Source organism: Apodemus sylvaticus, chromosome 7 (genome assembly GCF_947179515.1).
Source record: "Apodemus sylvaticus chromosome 7, mApoSyl1.1, whole genome shotgun sequence".
NCBI classification, from domain to species: domain Eukaryota; kingdom Metazoa; phylum Chordata; class Mammalia; order Rodentia; family Muridae; genus Apodemus; species Apodemus sylvaticus.
In genome coordinates, this window is record NC_067478.1 from 115222172 (window position 1) to 115243722 (window position 21551).

Here is a 21551-nt window from a genome sequence, read left to right on the forward strand (position 1 = left end):
CACTGCTACCTTCAAAATCTCGCGAAACTTCATTAGCCATTTATAAAATAAAACCTTCACGGAGTGCATCTTGGGAAATGGAGTTTGATCGCCGTAATGAGCCCGGCATTCTTGGTGAACTGGAAACTCTCGCGAAACCAATTGACAGCTTCTAAATGAGAATTTACAGTCGAAATGATTTATGGGAAATGTAGTTTCAAAGTTTGACGGCCTTGATAGGGATGCTAGAGTATGTATGTCATAAGTATTTTTCCAAGTTCTAATTGCACCAGAGTATATTACGGGCCTGTCTTCAGCTTGTTCTTCTTTCTAAAATAAGCAACCTGTTAGCAGTAACTCTTCCTACTTTTTAATATTATGTATGCAATCACTATACTCTACTCACAACCCATATCTCTACCCAAAAACTAGACTGCCTTACTTAGATATTTTAGACACATATTAAAATACTGTAAACATACCCAACCTAACCTCAAATATAGCAGCTTTATTGACTTCTTCATTTCAAAATCGGTGTGAACACAAAACGGCTCTTTCTGCAGACAAATTTGTTCTGAAACAAATACTAAAGAACATGACCCGGAAACATCAACTGAGGGAGTCACAAAAGACAAATTTTTACCACAGTACTGCACACGTGTGATTTTTATTAGTTGTAGAATGAAGAGAGTAAAAGATCAAGACATTTAATAAATATTATGGGTGATAGATAAGTATCTTGCAGAAAAGCAAGACAAAAGGCTCTGCCGTGTGCCTCTTGCTATCTGATAGTATTGCTAGTTTTTAGGATTGATTGAGATTATTCATCTCTTATTAATAAGTGTTAAAGAATTTCATAAAAGGTTGTTCAACCAGATACAGGGATGGGTGATGAAATGAACTGAGGATATCGAAAATTGCCCAAGGTAATTTGGCTTTTGATAGTATTTGAACTTCACATGAAATCATGAATTTCTCATAGCTACAGTATTTCTGCATCATCAACCTCCCAGCATGAACCATGACCCCAAGCTGAAAATAAAGATCTTATCAAAGATTGAAGAATCTTCAATGTTGGTATACATTTGTATGTTTCTTTTCTTTCCTTTTTTTTTTTTTTTTTTTTTGGCAGTAGGGCTATTTCAGATAGTAGCAGTCAGCAATTTTATACTTCTATTTGTCAACCTGCATTCAGCAATTCACAAAATATTACTCATTATGCCTTGAATATGCCCATTAAACACTAGCATATACCACACTGAGAGGCAAAAAATGTCATCAGGTAGTATCTGAGACCTGCAGTAATGATTTCCTTGCTCTTGCTATAACTTTGCTGCTGTTTAAAGGTAAAATGGAAGTCACATGCTTACATAGTTGACCAATACAGGAACATCTGTTTAGGAAACCTATGTAATCTTTAGGAACTGGAGCTTTGATAGTGTCACTAGAGTGGGTGGACCTTGAGGTTTGAGAGTCTGATTCCAGCTCTATTTGCTTGCTGCTCTTTAACAGCAGATGCAATATGAAAAGTTGTCTTTGTTGCCAAGATTTCCCAACCAGAATGGTCTGTATATTCTCAAATCTTAAGCCCAAATAACTCAATTGTATGTTACTTCATGTTATTTATGTTACAATAAGGAAAGTAATTAATAGAACTGTGTAAAAATAACCATCCTACCAAATACAAACATTGGATTCAATGTAAAATACCCATCACATTTCAAACAAAATTCTTCATAAAATTTGAAAGGACAATTTTCAGCTTTATATAACACACACACACACACACACACACACACACACACACACACACACACTTATAGCTAAAACAACCCTGAATGGTAAAGAAAATTCTGGTTTAATGATAGCTAATCTCCAATTATACCATAGAGCTCTAGTAATAGAAACAGTATGAAATTGGCACAAAATCAGGAACATTGATGGATATAACTAAAGACCCAGACATAAGGCCACACTATTATGGACAAGTAATTTTTTATAAGAAAGAAAGAAATACACATTGGAAAAAAGTTGCAGCTTAAACAAATGGTACTGGTCAAACTTGATGGCTTTATGTAGAACAAGCCAGATATATCCATATATATAACACTGGACAAATTTTGACTCCAAATAGACTAAAGATCTCAATCTAAGGCCAGAAGCACTGACTCTCATAGAAGAGAAAGTAGAGCATATTCTTGAACTCATTGGTGCAGGAGAAGACTTCTGAACACAGCAACCATAGCTCAAGCAATAATAACAACTAGAACATGAACCTCATGAACTGAAAAGCTCCTGTGTCACAGAGGAATATAATCTGGAGAAAGTCAAAGACTACAGAATGGGAAATTGTTTAGCCATTTAAACATCCAAAGGGTGCTTCATATATGAAATATACAAGTAAATAAAACTGAAGAAAAAATCTGGACATCAAGAAAACAACTTACATACCCAATTAAAAAGTGGTTCAGATTTAATCAGAGAATTGAAAAAACAGGAATTATGAATGCTGAGAACAATTTAAAAGAGAATTTTAACATTTTTAGTTATCTAAGAAATGCAAATCAAAACTCCTTTGAGATTCCATCTTACACCTATGTGAATAGCTAAGGTCAATGAAACAAATCAAAGTTTATGATACAGAGAATGTGGAGTATGGTGAACACTTCTCCGTTGCTGGTGGCAATACTAACTGTACAGCCACTGTGGAAATTCAATGTACCATTTCCTCAGAAAGATGGGGTCTGAGCTAGCTCAAGACCTAGATTTTCCATACTTGCACATATACCTAAAAGAGTCTTTATCCTACTACAATCATGTTAATTGATTCTTTATTCATAATATCCAGAAGTAGAAAACAGCATAAATGTTCATTGACAGAAGAATGGATACAGAAATAGTACATTTTCACTATTGTATACTGGTTCACTATTTAAAAATGTATTCAGGCATTTTGCAGGTAAATGGGTGAGCTAGAACAAATCATCCTAAGTCAGGCAACCCAGAAAGACAAATGTATTATAAATCCACTTATGTATGGGTGTTAGTAGACTATAATTCATATGATCACAGAGAATAGGTGTAGATTAAGGGTCTAGCAAGAAGGGATGGGTCTCCTTAAGAAATAGTTACAATGATGTACATGGATGAGGGAGAGGAATCGGAATAGGATATTCAATCTTGGAGGGAGGTGAGTAGAGCGAGTATAGAAAAATAGAAGTAGAGCTAAAACTGAGGACCATTTGAAGGAACATATGGAAACCTAGTATAGTAAAGGCTTCCCAAAATATATACATATATAAAGGCCAGGTAAATAGAATTGCCAAAAAAAGAAAAGATAGAGCCCCAATGTGACATCTTTCATAATCAAATCAAGCCTCCAATTTTGTGTATAGGTTACAGTTAATTTTGGTTTTGGACATAGGGGTCCAGGGAAATCCCTAAACAACCAAGGCTATTATCAAGGTTGTTGGTTGTTATCAATGAAGTGATAGTAAGGCCCAATTGCTGAAGACAACATCTACACAATTCATTGAACACAGAAATGTCAAACCAGTACCTACCTTGATACTTCCTCCTTACTGACTAGTGCTCTTGGGACTGGTAGGTAGTCTGCACATTACCAAAGGAAAAAGAGAACACCAATGAAGCTGTAAGCCCTTTGCTGTGCAATAATGACCTGCCTGCAAGATGTGCTAGTGCAATATTGGCACTGTTTCCCCCATTATACTCCTCCAAGCTCTGTGGAGAGTTTGGGGACAAGCTAATAGTCACAGTACATACAAAGAGAATGTGGTGCAGATTCAAGATTGTCAGTTCAGTCTTTGTGTATCCATATGAGCCCTGCTTTACTGATTCAGTAGGTGATGGTCTCCTGGTTCCCATTATCCCCTCTGACTCCTATAATATTTCCTCCCTGTCTTATGTGGGGTTCTCCAATCTCCAAGTGAAAGGGCTCTGATGGAGACCTCAAATTAGACTCTCTGCATAATGTCTAGCTGTATGTCTCTGCCCCCTCTCCTTTACACTGCTAGAGGATGCCTCTCAGATGACTACTGTGCAAGTCACTGATCTGTGAGTATAGAAGACTATCATTAGGAATCATTTCCTTGATATTTTTGGGGGGTCCAGATTTATTTGGCTCTACCCTAAATCTCTGAGATGCCCAATCTCTGGTATCTGGTTATCTGTGCAATATAGTGTATAGGTTAAGCAAACATAGGTTGGCCACTGCCAAGGTTCAGCAGCAACCAATTCTCCAGTACCCTTTTCAGGCAGAACAGATTATATATAGGTGGAAGGTTTGGATCCAGCTTTTCTTTCCATAGACTTCTGAGTACCTTTTCATGCTGAAGAGATGAGAACATAAGAGAGAAATTTCTATGACTACACCAGCTTGACCTCCAAACATTTAATGAGATATATGGATATTGTCCCCACCTTCAGTTTTCAGAGAGTGACCTTCTCAACTAAATGTAACCAAGCCTACCACTGGAAACCTTGGCTGTCTACAAACAAGGCTAGTTCAGACTATGTTTCCTTTAATACTAAAAATCCTCACTCCCATTACCCTCATAATTCTAGGAAGTTTTTACTGCACTAAGTTTCCACAACCTTCCAGTGTTCCCAATGCCAACTGTATATGACCACATTCATCATCTGTTCATCATTTTAAGTCTTTTATATAATACAATTACATCAGTCCTTACTGTTTAGTACTGTTTAAAGATAATGATTTAGACATTATTTTGTTTTATAACTTATCATTAACCATTTCTTCTGACAGTATGAATATTCATTTATTATGCCTTGGTGAAGATAAAAACCAGGATATTTTATGAGTTAAATAGATCTATAAATTCATATAAAGAAATTTTATTTTACATAATTTGGCTTTTATTCATATAAAGAAACTTAACATTGAAATTAAATCTCATGTAACACAATTTTATCAAGGAATAATAAATCTGCAGTTAATGTAATGTATCAGACTTGCTAATTTCATCATATTGAAGAGACACAGGGAGCCTGCCTTTCCAATTCCTTTTCATGTGGGGCTAGAGAAGTTAATGCACCTTTCCTCCTCCTCACGCCTTTGGAGAGGGTCCAGTTTGACACTGTATTATTACAATCACTCTTTTCCCCATTCATGGTAGTGCTCTTTTTCCTCTAATGACCTTCCTCCCCAGGAGGGCAGATGCCAGCCTTGAGACAGACAGAAACCACCATACCCAAGGCCATCACCACATTTGATTGATAACTAGGATTTTCCTAATACAGATTGCTCTTGCCCTTGAAGGAAGCAGAGACCAATATCCTTGAAATGATACCAATCCCACTCTTGGACTATTGGACATTTCCATTATTTAGGGCATATTGAATCAATGTGATCATGTTCACTTGTTTGCTTGCTTTTAAATTTATATAGTGATCAAACAAATCACATTAGTCTTCAATACTAAATATACTAAAGTCAGATTCTGTCAACATCAGCAATGCAAAGAATTATATTCATATGCATGTATTTTATAAATAACTTTAAATATTATAAATATAAAATGATTGTATACTCATGTACACACATAGAATTTCTTTTACAATTAAAATAGTATTCAGACTAAGTATATCCTAAAGTAGATTTTAAAATTCATAGTTTGTAATTATGAAAATTTTGGAATTTAGAATGTGTATGGTATTATGTATATATGTATATATGTGTTTCTTTAAAACATAGGTGAGTACACACAAGAAATGAAATTCAATGCAATAATAAAAATATAGTTGAATAATATAAGAGTCTTCAAATTTGAGCTCATAGGAATATAGAGACATAAGATTTGGCTTATTATATATTTAACAGTTCTTCACAAATAGAAAGAAATATATTGGATTCAACTGAGATAATATCTCATAGTCAAGGAGTCATATTTGTTTGCATATCTACAGCATAGCTCATTCATCTTCAGTTTTCAGGTGAGATATCTTTATCATTTCTCTTAAAGTTATAGAGGTAACTAAATTTATAATTCATAGAAGGGGAGAGGTTGTGGTGAATGTCATCCTCTAAAAGCAGTATGGAGAAGGCATAAATAAGAAGCCTCCATGACATCCCTTTTCTGGAGTTATCTTACAGAGTCATTAGCATCTATCTTCACATTGATTCTTACCCAACTTGCAATTTTCTGTTGTCACTACCACAGCAGCAAGTGGAATGTATTCATAATAGAAATAAGCCCATTCACAACTATAATGACTATCATAAGGTATGATGAGATGAAAATGTATTCTTTTGTTGGTTTGGGGACTATATTTGCTGATAAATTTCAATAATCAAATATCAAAAATTAGGTGATATAACAACAACAAAAATTTTACTTGCACTCTTGAAGGCTAAATTAGAATTACCAAGGCAACTACTTGAAAGCTTTCTGAAATATGACATATTATATTGCTGCTATGAGTTTATGTGCTTTCATAACTTTTTACTAAGTCTTTTTCTTCAGAATCCTGGGACCTAGGAGCAATGCATGTTTTTTCTGATTTTTTTCTTCTGATAATGACAGGTTACAAAAATTGTAACCTGACATCTTCATCAGGTTTTGTTGAACATATTTACATGGTAACCATTTGGGGAAATGTTCATATAATTTCGATCATTAGGCATTACTTTTATATTCTCATTCTCAAGTACATCTTTGTACTCTGTTTTTAAAGGACATGTTGAAGCAGCATCACAGTTCTAAATCTATGGCCAAACATAACACATAGGACAAGATCATCAGTTAAGATTTTGTCTCAGACAAATATTCTCTGATGTAATGTGCAGTGTATCAGGTAAATTTTCCCTTGGAGTCACAGTTCATGGTTATTCTGTGGACTTTATTTACCCTTCAATGTACACAGTAATCATGAGCCCTGCTTAAAGTGCATCATGATTTTTGAAACTCCTTTGACACCAGGCAGAGTACCTCACTGTACCATTAGACATTAACACATACGCATGAAGACTCTATGTAGGTACCATGTTCAATGAGTTGTGTAGTTGTTGTCTTCAGTAATAGGGAATGTAATCTTTGTATCAGCCTTGTTTGGGTGTTCCAATAGGAACTCTTTGGTCAACAACTCAATTATATAAACCCAAATCTTGTTACAGAATGTCTTGTTTGTGGCAAGAGATGTCCAGTTGAGGCAGGGGGGTTCTATACTCTCCATTATTTGGCAATTTCATTTAGTTGACCTTCATATATTTGTAAATTTTAAGAACTTCTACTCTATTTGGTTCCAATACTACCCCTCAATGGTCCTACATTTTATGTATCTCTCCTGATATTCCCTTCCCCATGCCCTCTCCCTTCACTCTCACTTGATCCTCCAATCATCCATCATCATCCATGAGTAGTCTATTTTTGTCTGAGGGTGATGCATTTATTCTTCTCTCATATATTACATACTGGCTACCGTTTTCTCTTGATCCTCTTTGACAAGCCCCTCCTACCCATTTATAGCCACTCTTCCTGCGTTTCTTTCTTTCTTTTTTTTTTTTAAAGGGCAGGTCTTGATATCAAACAAACAAACAGTAGTAATACTAGGGAACCCCCTACACATTAAGGCTAGAAAAGGGAACCCAGGAGGAAAAGGGTCCCAAAAGCAGGCAAAAGAGTCAGAACTAGCCTCTGCCCCCACTGCTAGAAGTCCCACAAAGAGTAACAAACTACACACCTTTTATATGTAGAGGGCTTAGGTCTGATACATGCAGGTGCCCTGGTTCTCTGTTTATTATCAGCCAAGTTTAGTTGATTCTATGAAATTTCTTGTAGTACAAGACTGGCTCCTACAATCTTTCTTCCCTCTTCTTTCCAGGACTCCCCAAGTTTTGTCTAATACTATGGGATTCTTCATCTGCTTTCATGAGTTGATGTACATAGCCTCTCATATGACAATTGGGATAAGCACCAATCTATTAGTATAGCAGCATATAATCAGGAATCACGTAATCAACTTTTCCCCAAAATTTTTAACCAGTTTTAATGTCTTTTCCCCATTCTTTCTGTTTTTACCCAGTGATCATTCACTAGAGAGTTGCTCCTTTTCCATGAGTTTGAAGTCTTTCTGTTGTTTTTGTTTCTGTTGCTATTGATACTAACTTTATTCTGTGTTACTGATAGCATACAGGAGGTTATTTTGGTTTCCTTGTATCTCTTGAGAGTTACTTTGTGACATAGTATGTGCTGTCCAGTTTTGGAGAAGGTTTTGTGTAATGCTGAGTAGAAATTATGGTATTTTTTTTTTTTTTGGTAAATGTTCTATAGATATGCTAGCTCAATTTGAGCTAAAACTTCAGTTACTTCTATCATTATTTTATCCCAGCTTTGTCTGGATAACCTGACCATTGCTGATAGTGGTGTATTTAAGTCTCGATCTTTTAATGTGTGGATATGATGTATTGTTTAAGCTTCACTGACATTTCTTTTATAAACGTGGGTGCCCTTGCATTTAAGGCATAAATGTACAGAATTGAGATATCACCATGCTGAATTTTTCATTTGATACATATGAGCATCCTTCTCCATCTCAACTATTTTTTGGTTTGAAGTCTATTTTGCTTGAATATTTCAAGGGCTCATCAGCTGATTTCTCAGGTACATTTGCTTCAAAAATCTTTTTCCAACCCTTTACTCTGAGGCATTATCTGTCTTTGATATAGAGATATGTTTTGTGTGTGCTGCAGAAGGATGAATCTTGGTTTTACAGTAATTCTGTTACCCTTTGTCTTTCCATTGTTTAATCGAGTCCATTGATATTGACATATATTAGTGACTAAATATTGTTAATACTGTTAGTTTAATTATTATTTTACTTTGTATTAATTAATTACCTAATTTTGCATCCTAATCAAAGCCTCCAATCCCCCCTCCAATTTCAGTCCTTCTTTCTCAACTCTCCTTCTAACTTCTAACCTCCCTTTCTGCTTAGATAAAAGGAAATATCCCAATGAAATAAACTTTCCTTGGTAAAACAAATTGTTGAAATAGGAGCATCTTTTCCTATTGAGCTTAGAGAAAGCATTCCCGTGAGGGAAATGGGTCCAAAGGCAGGCAATAGACTTAGAGACAGATCCAGCTCCATTTGGTAGAGATCCCCCATGAAGACAACGTTGCGTATCTGTTACGTATGTGTAGGGGACCTAGGTCTGTCTCATGCATGCTCTCTGGTTGTATGTTCAGTCTTTGTGAACACCTATGGTCCCAGTTAGTTGATTCTGTAGAATTTCTTGTGATGTTGTAGATTTTCTGTCTGACTCCTTCAATCCTTCCTCCCCTTCTTCCACAAGATTCCCCCAGCTCATACTAAGCTTTTTCTATGGGGTCTCTGCATGTGCTTAGATAAGCTGCGGGGTGATGTTGGGCAGTGAGAGGAAGCCTGGTCCTTGGTTGAGCTAAAGACTTTGAAGCCCTGGGGACCCTGAATGGATGATTGGAGCTTCTCTTGCTCCAGGGCACCAGGAACCTGTCACTAGCCTCAGCATCTCATAGATTTGTGTCCATGAGTCACATAAGGGCAATGCCCCAAGCTCCCCTCCTCCACGTGTAAATGAGGCATCTCGGACATCTCAGACCAAGGCAATAGGAAAAGAGACAAGACATGACCTATGGCCACTTAGGCTCAAGACACAGAAATCTACAATAATGATATACATAGAGGCCTGGTGGGCATACCTAGCAGGTTTTCCTTCCCAAACATTCCTTCCTGCAAAAGGTATTTAATCTCAGGCCCACACTGAAAAGTGGAGTATGATTTTAGGCACCCACTTTTCACCATGGCAATAAATATTTTTGAACCAGAGACAGTCTTTTTTCAACTGGATCCACTGACGGGAGCCATGGAGTAGGCCTTTAGGCCTGCAACTCAATTCTCAGCTCTTCCACAGCTCTGAGAGGAGACTCCATATCTGTTGTATGGACTTGATGTGTGTGTATTTCTTTTGGTCTCTGTCTCTCTCTGCCTTTTTCTGTCTGTCTCTGTCTCTGTCTCTTTGTTTCTGTGTTTCTCTGCCTTTTTCTCCCTCTCCCTGTCCCTTTCCCTGTCCCTCTCCCTGTCACTGTCCCTTTTCCTGTCCCTCTCCCTGTCCTTCTCCCTGTCCCTCTCTTCTCCCTATCTCTCTCCCTCTCCCTATCTCTCTACCTGCCCCTGTCTCTCTCCCTGTCCCTGTCCCTCTACCTGTCTTTCTCCTTCTCCCTCTCCCCTTTCCTTCTCCGCCTCTCATTGTCTTATTGGAAGCTTGACTATTATAACATCATCAAATTTGTCCTGACCACTGATTCTGTCATGAACACAATTGTAGACAACATCACACTTGTGTTTGTTGTAAATGTCAAAGCCAAGTACCAGATCAAACAGACTCTAAAGAAACTCAGCAACATTAATGTGGCACAAGACAATATCCCAATAGAGCCTGATAGAGAAAATAAGGAGTATGTTTGGTTGTTTCCTGATTATGAAGCTCTGGATGTTGCTAACCAAACTCAAATAATCTCAAGTGGGTCCTGCTGGGCAATTCTCAATATATACTATTATTTCCTTCATGCTTAAAGTCTTGGAGAGAACAGGAATTCAAGGCCCATACCTAAACATAGTAAAAGCAATATACAGCAAACCGGTAGCCAGCATCAAACTAAATGGAGAGAAACTTGAAGCAATCCCACTGAAATCAGGGACCAGACAAGGCTGCCCCCTTTCTCCTTATCTTTTCAATATTGTACTTGAGGTACTAGCTTGGGCAATTCGACAACATAAGGAGGTCAAAGGTATACAAATTGGAAAGGAAGAAGTCAAACTATCATTATTTGCAGACGACATGATCGTCTACCTAAGTGACCCAAAGAACTCCACTAGAGAGCTCCTACAGCTGATAAACAACTTCAGCAAAGTGGCAGGATATAAAATCAACTCAAGCAAATCAGTGGCCTTCCTATACTCAAAGGATAAGCAGGCTGAGAAAGAAATTAGGGAAATGACCCCCTTCACAATAGCCTCAAACAGTATAAAGTATCTTGGGGTGACTCTTACCAAACATGTGAAAGATCTGTATGACAAGAACTTCAAGACTCTGAAGAAGGAAATGGAAGAAGACCTCAAAAAATGGGAGAACCTCCCATGCTCATGGATCGGTAGAATCAATATAGTTAAAATGGCCATTTTGCCTAAAGCACTATACAGATTCAATGCAATACCCATCAAAATCCCAACTCAATTCTTCACAGAGTTAGAAAGAGCAATTATCAAATTCATCTGGAACAACAAAAAACCCAGGATAGCTAAAACTATTCTCAGCATCAAAAGAAAATCTGGGGGAATCAGTATCCCTGACCTCAAGCAATACTACAGAGCAATAGTGTTAAAAACTGCATGGTATTGGTACAGTGACAGACAGGAGGATCAATGGAACAGGATTGAAGATCCAGAAATGAATCCACACACCTATGGCCACTTGATCCTCGACAAAGAGGCTGAAAACATCCAATGGAAAAAAGATAGCCTTTTCAACAAATGGTGCTGGTTTAACTAGAGGTCAGCATGCAGAAGAATGCGAATTGATCCATCCTTGTCTCCTTGTACTAAGCTCAAATCCAAATGGATCAAGGACCTCCACATAAAGCCAGACACTCTGAAGCTAATAGAAAAGAAACTGGGGAAGACCCTTGAGGACATCGGTACAGGGAGAAAGTTTCTGAACAGAACACCAATAGCGTATGCTCTAAGAGCAAGAATTGACAAATGGGACCTCATAAAATTACAAAGTTTCTGTAAGGCAAAGGACACCATCAAGAGGACAAATCGGCAACCAACAAATTGGGAAAAGATCTTCACCAATCCTACATCAGATAGAGGGCTAATATCCAATATATATAAAGAACTCAAGAAGTTAGACTCCAGAAAACCAAACAACCCTATTAAAAAATGGGGTACAGAGTTAAACAAAGAATTCTCACCTGAAGAACTTCGGATGGCAGAGAAGCATCTTAAAAAATGCTCAACTTCATTAGTCATTAGGGAAATGCAAATCAAAACAACCCTGAGATTTCATCTTACACCAGTAAGAATGGCTAAGATTAAAAATTTAGGAGACAGCAGGTGTTGGAGAGGGTGTGGAGAAAGAGGAACACTCCTCCACTGCTGGTGGGGTTGCAAATTGGTACAACCACTCTGGAAATCAGTCTGGCGGTTCCTCCGAAAACTGGGCACCTCACTTCCAGAAGATCCTGCTATACCACTCCTGGGCATATACCCAGAAGACTCCCCACCATGTAATAAGGATACATGTTCTACTATGTTCATAGCAGCCCTATTTATAATTGCCAGATGCTGGAAAGAACCCAGGTATCCCTCAACAGAAGAGTGGATGCAAAAAATGTGGTATATCTACACAATGGAGTACTATTCAGCCATTAGAAACAATGAATTCATGAAATTCTTAGGCGAATGGATGGAGCTAGAGAACGTCATACTCAGTGAGGTAACCCAGACTCAAAAGGTGAATCATGGTATGCACTCACTAATAAGTGGATATTAACCTAGAAAACTGGAATACCCAAAACATAATCCACACATCAAATGAGGTACAAGAAGAAAGGAGGAGTGGCCCCTGGTTCTGGAAAGACTCAGTGAAACAGTATTCAGCAAAACCAGAACGGGGAAGTGGGAAGGGGTGGATGGGAGGACAGGGGAAGAGATGGGGGCTTACGGGACTTTCGGGGAGTGGGGGGGCTAGAAAAGGGGAAGTCATTTGAAATGTAAATAAAGTATATCAAATAAAAAAAAAGAAAAAAAAAGAAATGAAAGAGACACAGTAAACATTAGAATGGCTGAGGAACTCTGGTTAACCTAAGAGGTCAGAGGGGAGAGGAAACCATGTTCAGAATATATTTTATGAAAAAAAATATTTTCCATAAAAATAAAATACTTAAAAATTTAATGTTTTATAATTTGTGATAAATTTATAAATTAGTTGTTATATTGAGAATTTTAAAATGTTCTTTCTAGTTCCTTTAAATCATTTACTTTCCACTGTTTTACATTAGCAATCTGTAATATATCTGTTAATATGTTAATTTTCTTTTGTAAATGTTATAATTTAAATTTCTAAGAGGTTTACATGCCTACTGTATTTATGTCATTATCACCCCACTCTGTCTTGCAGCATCTTCCATGTCCTCCTCAATACCTTTCACATTTGTATATATACTTGTTGAATTATAATACAATTTATATTATAGACAGTAATAATATAATATAATCTGCCATTAGCATTGAATACATGTGGTTGTTTATCTGGGGACCAGGCCATATTAACATTTCCCCATCCATGTTGACTGGTGTTGTCATTATGCAAGCTCTGTTTAATCAACAATAAAGTTAAGGTGTCATGGATGCAACTTCCTTGCCATATGTAGATAATGCTGTCTTGGCAGCAGTCATCATTGTTCTCTGGTATGCACCATATTTTCTGCATATCTTCTGCAAATTTACCTGAGATTCAGGATTAGGAGATGTATTATAGATGTGGTTTCCTTGGACCAAGAACACAGCCATTACTTATTATTTTTCACTACTGTGTGTCTCTATAATGGTCTCCATAAATTGTAAAAGAAGCTTGTTCTCTGGGATGTAAGAACTACAATTTCATTTTCACATGTGTATAAAATTAATCATTATCAGTTAGATAATATATTGGTTTAGCATAATTCACTCAGGAATTAAAGAAAATTGACAAATAAAACCTCATGAGAAATAAACACTGCTTTACCAGAAAGAAAAAGTAAATAAGTGAAGAAGAAATGCACAGAATGAAATTTAATAATTTTGAGCTATACATTTCATATAGAATCAATATACAGAATATATAAATGTTCCAACACACACACACACACACACACACAATAAAAATCTAACAAATCAATAAAAACTTGAGAAGTGTATATATTTAGAGAGTTCTCAAAAAAAAAAGAAAAAAGAAAATGACTCCACACTACCAACTATGGCAATGATACTTTTTAATTTCATGGATTTTGCAGTTATTTCAATATGTGTACATCTGAAGGTTAAATCTAGGGTTCCTTGATGAGTAAAAACATTCAGTGTTTCTCATTAAGGTCTGTGAGTCACTGAATATGATCTCTTATAGTGTAAGTGTATACATTTACCTAAAATGCTCTTGGCTTTCTTATTCTTTAACATTAAATAGTATTCTGTGGTGGTTTGACTGGGAATGGACACAATAGAATCATCTGTGAATGCCTGACCCACAGGGAGTAAGTGTTATTGACATTCTGACTTGGGTAAGATGAAGTCTCAAAGCTGTTTTTATTTTTACTTCCGAAATTGTTGAAGAGGATGTACCATTTAAAGATAGTTATTAATAGTATTTTTTCTTCTTTAGACAACTTACTGGCTACTTCCTTTGGCAATTTTAAAATAGTTTATATGTCTGTTTTTGACCTGTTTGGATATTTTTGAGTTTTTATATATTCTGAATATCAATATTCTGTTAAATATATAGCTGGCAAGGATTCTTTATGATCCTTTGGTTTCCTCTTTACTTTGTTGACTTTCCTTTGTTTTGCAAGACATTATGAAGTCACATTTGTCAATGGTTGGCTTTTATTCTTAGATAAAGTTCTATTCATAAAGTCCTGTAAGGGTTCTTATGTAGGGTACAGACTGTGTTATCTTATAGCAATTTTAGTGTTTTCAGGTTTCACATTTAACTCTTTAATCCACTTGGAGTTAGATTTGTGCAAGGTGATAAATACAAGGCTATTTTCACTTTTCTGCATGTAGACATACAGTTTTCAGAGCATCATCTGATAAAGGTTCTTTCTTTTCTCTAGCTCATATTTTTGGCTTCTTTGTCATATATTAAGTAGCTAGAATTATGTGTGCTCAAAGTTGGGTCTTCAATTTGGTTTCATTCTTCTAGACGCCTGTTTTCTATTAATACCTTATTCTTTTTATTGCCATGGTCTGCAATGTATTTGAAATTATAGTTTCCTATTAATTTTTTGGCTAAAGATCATTTGAGATATCCCAAGTCTTTTGTGGTTCCATGTTAATTTTAGAATATTCTTTAATATTTGTGTATTGAACAAAATGGGGATTTAGATTACAATTGCATTGAATTTGCAAATACATTGTGATAGATATCCTGAAATTTAATGTAAACTTAATGTAAGTTAGAGTCATCTGAATGAAGGATACTTGAACTGAAAAATTCATAAGATCCATCACTACTACCCTATGAATATCTGAATTGTTAGTAGACAAAAATTCTTGGGAAAGGTGAGCCTGAGACTGACACCAGTATAGAAGCATGGGGCCCTTACAAAGAGCAGTCCTGGAACAACCACGAGTCCAGTGCCAGGAGGAGCCAGACAGACTCCCAGGATTTGAAGCAAGCCACAGTCTAGAAGAACACCACCTGGTTCCACAGGACCTGAGCAAGAGTGATCACACAACACATAACACTCACAAGGGGCCACTCTGTCAGGCTTGGTGAAAAGCTAGTCCAAGAGGACCACCAGACTAGTGCCATGGCACCAAGACAGGGATATAGCCTTAGATCATTCTATTCTGGCACCACAGAGGCCTGGAGGCTCAGACCATGTTCCAGATGACACTTCCTGGTGTTATAATATATGAGTAGTATGTAGCACTCCAGAGACCATTCCTGAGATGACCTTAGATACTCGGTGGCCCAGAAGGGAACTAAGAAAAATAATGAAGTTGTTGAGTAAGGGAAGAGATATTGAAGGATGTGGGAACAATGAAGAAAGGCAGAACTAGATACTCAAGGCTAGTAAGGTACCACCTGGTTTAAACAGCTGGTGATGCAATCTTGGTCTTGGTTTGTGCTTTCACTTGGGAAAAAGTCTGGGTCCTTGGCCTTGCAGCAGCATGTTTCTGTTACCACCAAAGACCTGGCAGGTATCCCTAATCTGGGCTGTCACCTGTGAACTTGTTGGTGTCTGAGTGCTGAGGCATCATGAAAAATCTGACCCCCAGACCATGAAAGGAGTCCTGGTCCAGCTCTACACCAGCCTCAGAATTTGTGAGAGCAGACCCTGAACAGTTTCTGACAAATAAGTAGTTTACCTCAGATGTGAGGGTTTGTGCATGAGCCTGTCTTGAGGATCTGAGCACGAGAAAGCTGGTTTTGCTTTTGCCTGCCTTCAGGATTATGGGTGAGTGAGAGATGTCGTCCTGTACACTAAGCCCTTGCCACTTAGTGTATGAGAAGAACTGGCAGTGGGGTCATCAAAGCAAAAGAGCTATCCCTGCCTCCTACCCTGTTGTAGCACTCAGGAGAGCAGGCCTTACACCTCACTTGTGCCATAGAGTAAAGTTGGTCCTGGATGTGGCCCTTACAGATTATCTGGTCACAAAGGCATATGGCACAGGTGACATCTTTCTCTCTATGCTAGTCCTTTACCAGCTATAATAGATGGGAGAATTGACCATACACTGGTCATGGCCTTTACAAGCTGCAACACTCAAGAGACTAGGTTCAGTACCTCACCTGGACAGTAGAGTAGAACTAACCCTAGTTTTAGGGGTTACAGTTGAGCTAGCCCCCAGGGCACAGGAGTGGAAAAGCCAGTGGGCCGACCATCTCTATTGCCACTCTTTCCCAGATTGAGGGCTTTGAATTGGCCCTCCACAAAATTCACCTCATTGACAAATGGCTGCAGTACCTGAATGGAACAGTTCTATACATCCAAAACTACAGGATATCCATGACATATGGCAAAAACAGATATCTGAGAGGAGTCTCACAGTAAGATTTATGTGTTGATAAAGTAGCAGAAGCCAGAGACCTTGTTCCAGACAAATGAGTCATTGCAATGAAAGAAGTATGGACAAAGGGGAATACAGCGGAACAACATCTGACATACTACCACTTCCACAATGAGATTTATTTTCTTTGTTCTGATGGGGATTGCAAGGGTGGAGAGCAGGTACGAGGGAAGGGAGAGAGTTGGATTGCGGTGCATGATGCAAAACACACAAAGAACCAATAAAAACCTGAAAACCCCAAAAGAATAGGAATCAATTCTTCCAAATACAATTATTATATATAACTTCCTTTCTTTGTATCTCAAAAGCAACATAGTGATCCATTACATAAATGGGATTTATATTTTGAATACAAGGTCAATAATTATATAATTAGAAGCAAAAGTAAGAATAGAATGAGAATATAGCCTCCTTAGGGATTGGTTAAGAAGCCATAAAAGCAGATTCTTTTTTATTCAGTAGTTATGAACATTATGCTTTGTACACCTGGGATCACAGTGGCATTGCCTTGTCTAGTATAATTAAAAACCTTGAATATTGAGCCCAGGAGACGAAAAACTATAGAAGTCTATGATCCCTTTCGTTTTATTATTCTAGCCATAAAGCAATAATCAATCCCTTTCCTATAATGGTTCTTAGTGTAGAGGCATTTGATCCTGTGGTGTTTTATGACTGTAACAAGAACATATCTATGACCAACATTCAGGTAAGATGTTAATCCTTTCTCTTGATTCTGACTAAAATATATTTGCAAATGTATGGGACAGTAGTTACAGTTGGCTATTAGTAAGGAGTTTGTGCAAAAAATGGTAGAGAAAGAACCATGCAGAAAGAATTGTAACTTTATATGCTTTTCCCAGCTCTGAATAATGATGCAGAGATTACTTTATTTATTATAAGTTTGGATATATATATATATATATATATATATATATATATATATATATATATATAAAGCCATTAGTACCTGACAATGCTGCTTTGTCATACTTTAGCCCTTCTGTCCTATTTCCTGCTCATTTTAGTCTTGTCCTGTTACCTACTCTTTCATCAATGTCCTGCTGGCCTCTGTCTCTCTGTACTCTGGTTCCCAACTGATATCCTCTCATTCTATATTGAAATTCTTTCTTAATTCTCCAACATAGCTACTCACCATTCAACTGTTTATTTTACCAACCAAAAGGTGATTAATAACAATCTTTACAATATACTAAATCAGGAATTGTTTCAGAATAATGGCAATACCAAAGTCCTGCTTATAATAAGAACATTGCTGGCACAGAAGTCAGCATTTAACAATACATGGATAATACTCACACACTGTCAAGGATGTCCCTACAAAGAATATGGTAAAATTTTTCACCAACTTCTGCTCTCAACCTGACAAGTGCTTATACACATCTACAGCAATGCTGATGACCCACTGGTTTGTTTAGTATCATGTTCTATGCAAGAACAGCACTACTTTCCTGCTGAAAAAATACAATGTATTTTTGTTGTTGTTGTTGGTGGTGGTGGTGGTAGATTTTTCTTTTTTGAAAATGATATCTGCTACTTAATCTTGAAAGTTGTACTTTTGTTATTGTTCAAATGTCAAGGAGGAGTATTTTCATTAAAGTATTAGTTCCTAGAATTGTGAAAGCAAGTGTTAGAAAATAGATGAATTAACAGAAGAAATGCATTTACTAATAAATATGAAGTCAATAATTCAAAGAACAAGGTTATGGAGTTAATGATCCAAACATCTTACCTCTGCAATTCCATTTTCCTACAGAGTACTCAACAACATGGGAGCTGTCAACCAAACAGCTATATCAGAATCATTCTTTTGGGAATTAGTGGTGATCCAGATCTGCAGCCTTTTGTATTTTTCCTGTTCCTGTCCATATATCTGATTGCCACATTAGGAAACTTGCTAATCATTCTGGCTGTTAGCTTTGATCCACAACTACACACACCCATGTATTTCTTTCTCTCTAACCTGTCCTTTAATGACATCTGTTTAATCACAACCACAGTCCCAAAAATGTTGGTGAACATTCAAGCCCAGGATCAGAGCATCACATACACAGGATGCCTCTCTCAGATCTACCTGATAATGAATTTTGGTGGCATAGAAAACTGTCTACTTTCAGTGATGGCCTATGACCGCTATGTTGCTATCTGCCACCCTCTGAAGTACAATATTGTCATGAATCAGTATTTCTGTGTGATGTTGCTGCTCTTCTCTCTGTTCCTTAGTTTTGCACATGCTTTGTTCCACACTTTGATGGTGCTTCTGCTGTCTTTCTGCACAGAAATTGAAATCCCCCACTTCTTCTGTGAGCTGGCTCAGGTCATCAAACTTGCCTGCTCTGATAATTTTATCAATTATATGCTGATATACACAGTCTCTGTTTTATTTTTTGGTATTCCTGTTGTTGGGATCATTTGGTCTTATGTTCACATTGTCTCTGCAATTTTAAGAATGTCATCACTGGGAGGAAAGTATAAAGCCTTTTCCACATGTGTGTCTCATTTATCAGTTGTTTCCCTGTTCTATGGCACAGGCTTTGGAGTATACATAAGTTCTGCATTTACTGACACTCCAAGAAAGACTGTAGTAGTTTCAGCCATGTACAGTGTAGTCACTCAGATGCTGAACCCCTTCATCTACAGCCTGAGGAACAAAGACGTGAAGAAAGCCTTTAGAAAATTAATTAGTATGTACCATATATTTTATAATAAATAATCATTTATATCACAGTTTTTAGAGTAAGGAAAACTTACATAACACTCTGTGAACTGAGAGGAAAAGTGGACACACTTTTCCAATAAACAATAAACTATGCTTTCCAAGCAAAAATCAGTTATCACTGGAAGTTCACTGTATACTAGTACACTTAAGGGTAGTTCTATGTCAAGCACAGAATCAACTTGTTGGCACTTTGTTGACCTTTTGTCACCTATTGCTTTTTTCAGTTACTTGTTTTACTGGTTTTTGATTGCATATTATTATTGTTATTTTATTGTTGTATGGACTTGATATGTGTATATTTCTTTTGGTCTCTGTCTCTCTCTCTGCCTTTTTCTGTCTGTCTCTGTCTCTGTCTCTTTGTCTCTGTTTCTGTGTTTCTCTGCCTTTTTCTCCCTCTCCCTGTCCCTCTCCCTGTCCCTGTCCCTCTTCCTGTCCCTCTCCCTGTCCCTCTTCCTGTCTCTCTCCCTGTGCCTCTCCCTGTCCCTCTCTCCTCCCTATCTCTCTCCCTCTCCCTATCTCTCTACCTGCCCCTGTCCCTCTCCCTGTGCTTGTCCCTCTCCCTGTCTTTCTCCTTCTCCCTCTCCCCTTTCCCTCCCCTCCTCATTGTCTTATTGGAAGCTTGACTATTATAACATCATCAAATTTGTCCTGACCACTGATTCTGCCATAAACACGATTGTAGACAACATCACACTTGTGTTTGTTGTAAATGTCAAAGCCAAGTACCAGATCAAACAGACTCTAAAGAAACTCAGCAACATTAATGTGGCACAAGACAATATCCCAATAGAGCCTGATAGAGAAAATAAGGAGTATGTTTGGTTGTTTCCTGATTATGAAACTCTGGATGTTGCTAACCAAACTGAAATAATCTCAAGTGGGTCCTGCTGGGTAATTCTCAATATATACTATTATTTCCTTTATAAAAAGAAATGAAAGAGACACAGCAAACATTAGAATGGCTGAGGAACTCTGGTTAACCTAAGAGGTCAGAGGGGAGAGGAAACCATGTTCAGAATATATTGTATGAAAAAAAATATTTTCCATAAAAATAAAATACTTAAAAATTTAATGTTTTATAATTTGTAATAAATTGATAAATTAGTTGTTATACTGAGAATTTTAAAATGTTCTTTCTAGTTCCTTTAAATCATTTACTTTCCACTGTTTTACATTAGCAATCTGTAATATATCTGTTAATATGTTAATTTTCTTTTGTAAATGTTATAATTTAAATTTCTAAGAGGTTTACATGCCTACTGTATTTATGTCATTATCACCCCACTCTGTCTTGCAGCATCTTCCATGTCCTCCTCAATACCTTTCACATTTGTATATATACTTGTTGAATTATAATACAATTTATATTATAGACAGTAATAATATAATATAATCTGCCATTAGCATTGAATACATGTGGTTGTTTATCTGGGGACCAGGCCATATTAACATTTCCCCATCCATGTTGACTGGTGTTGTCATTATGCAAGCTCTGTTTAATCAACAATAAAGTTAAGGTGTCATGGATGCAACTTCCTTGCCATATCTAGATAATGCTGTCTTGGCAGCAGTCATCATTGTTCTCTGGTATGCACCACATTTTCTGCATATCTTCTGCAAATTTACCTGAGATTCAGGATTAGGAGATGTATTATAGATGTGGTTACCTTGGACCAAGAACACAGCCATTACTTATTATTTTTCACTACTGTGTGTCTCTATAATGGTCTCCATAAATTGTAAAAGAAGCTTGTTCTCTGGGATGTAAGAACTACAATTTCATTTTCACATGTGTATAAAATTAATCATTATCAGTTAGATAATATATTGGTTTAGCATAATTCACTCAGGAATTAAAGAAAATTGACAAATAAAACCTCATGAGAAATAAACACTGCTTTACCAGATAGAAAAAGTAAATAAGTGAAGAAATGCACAGAATGAAATTTAATCATTTTGAGCTATACATTTCATATAGAATCAA

General features: G+C 37.0%; 1 pseudogene; it reads left to right on the top strand.

The window, feature by feature from the left end:
• Window positions 1-18617: 18617 nt before the first annotated feature.
• LOC127690143 (putative gustatory receptor clone PTE38) lies at window positions 18618-19561 on the top strand (annotated as a pseudogene).
• Window positions 19562-21551: the final 1990 nt, after the last annotated feature.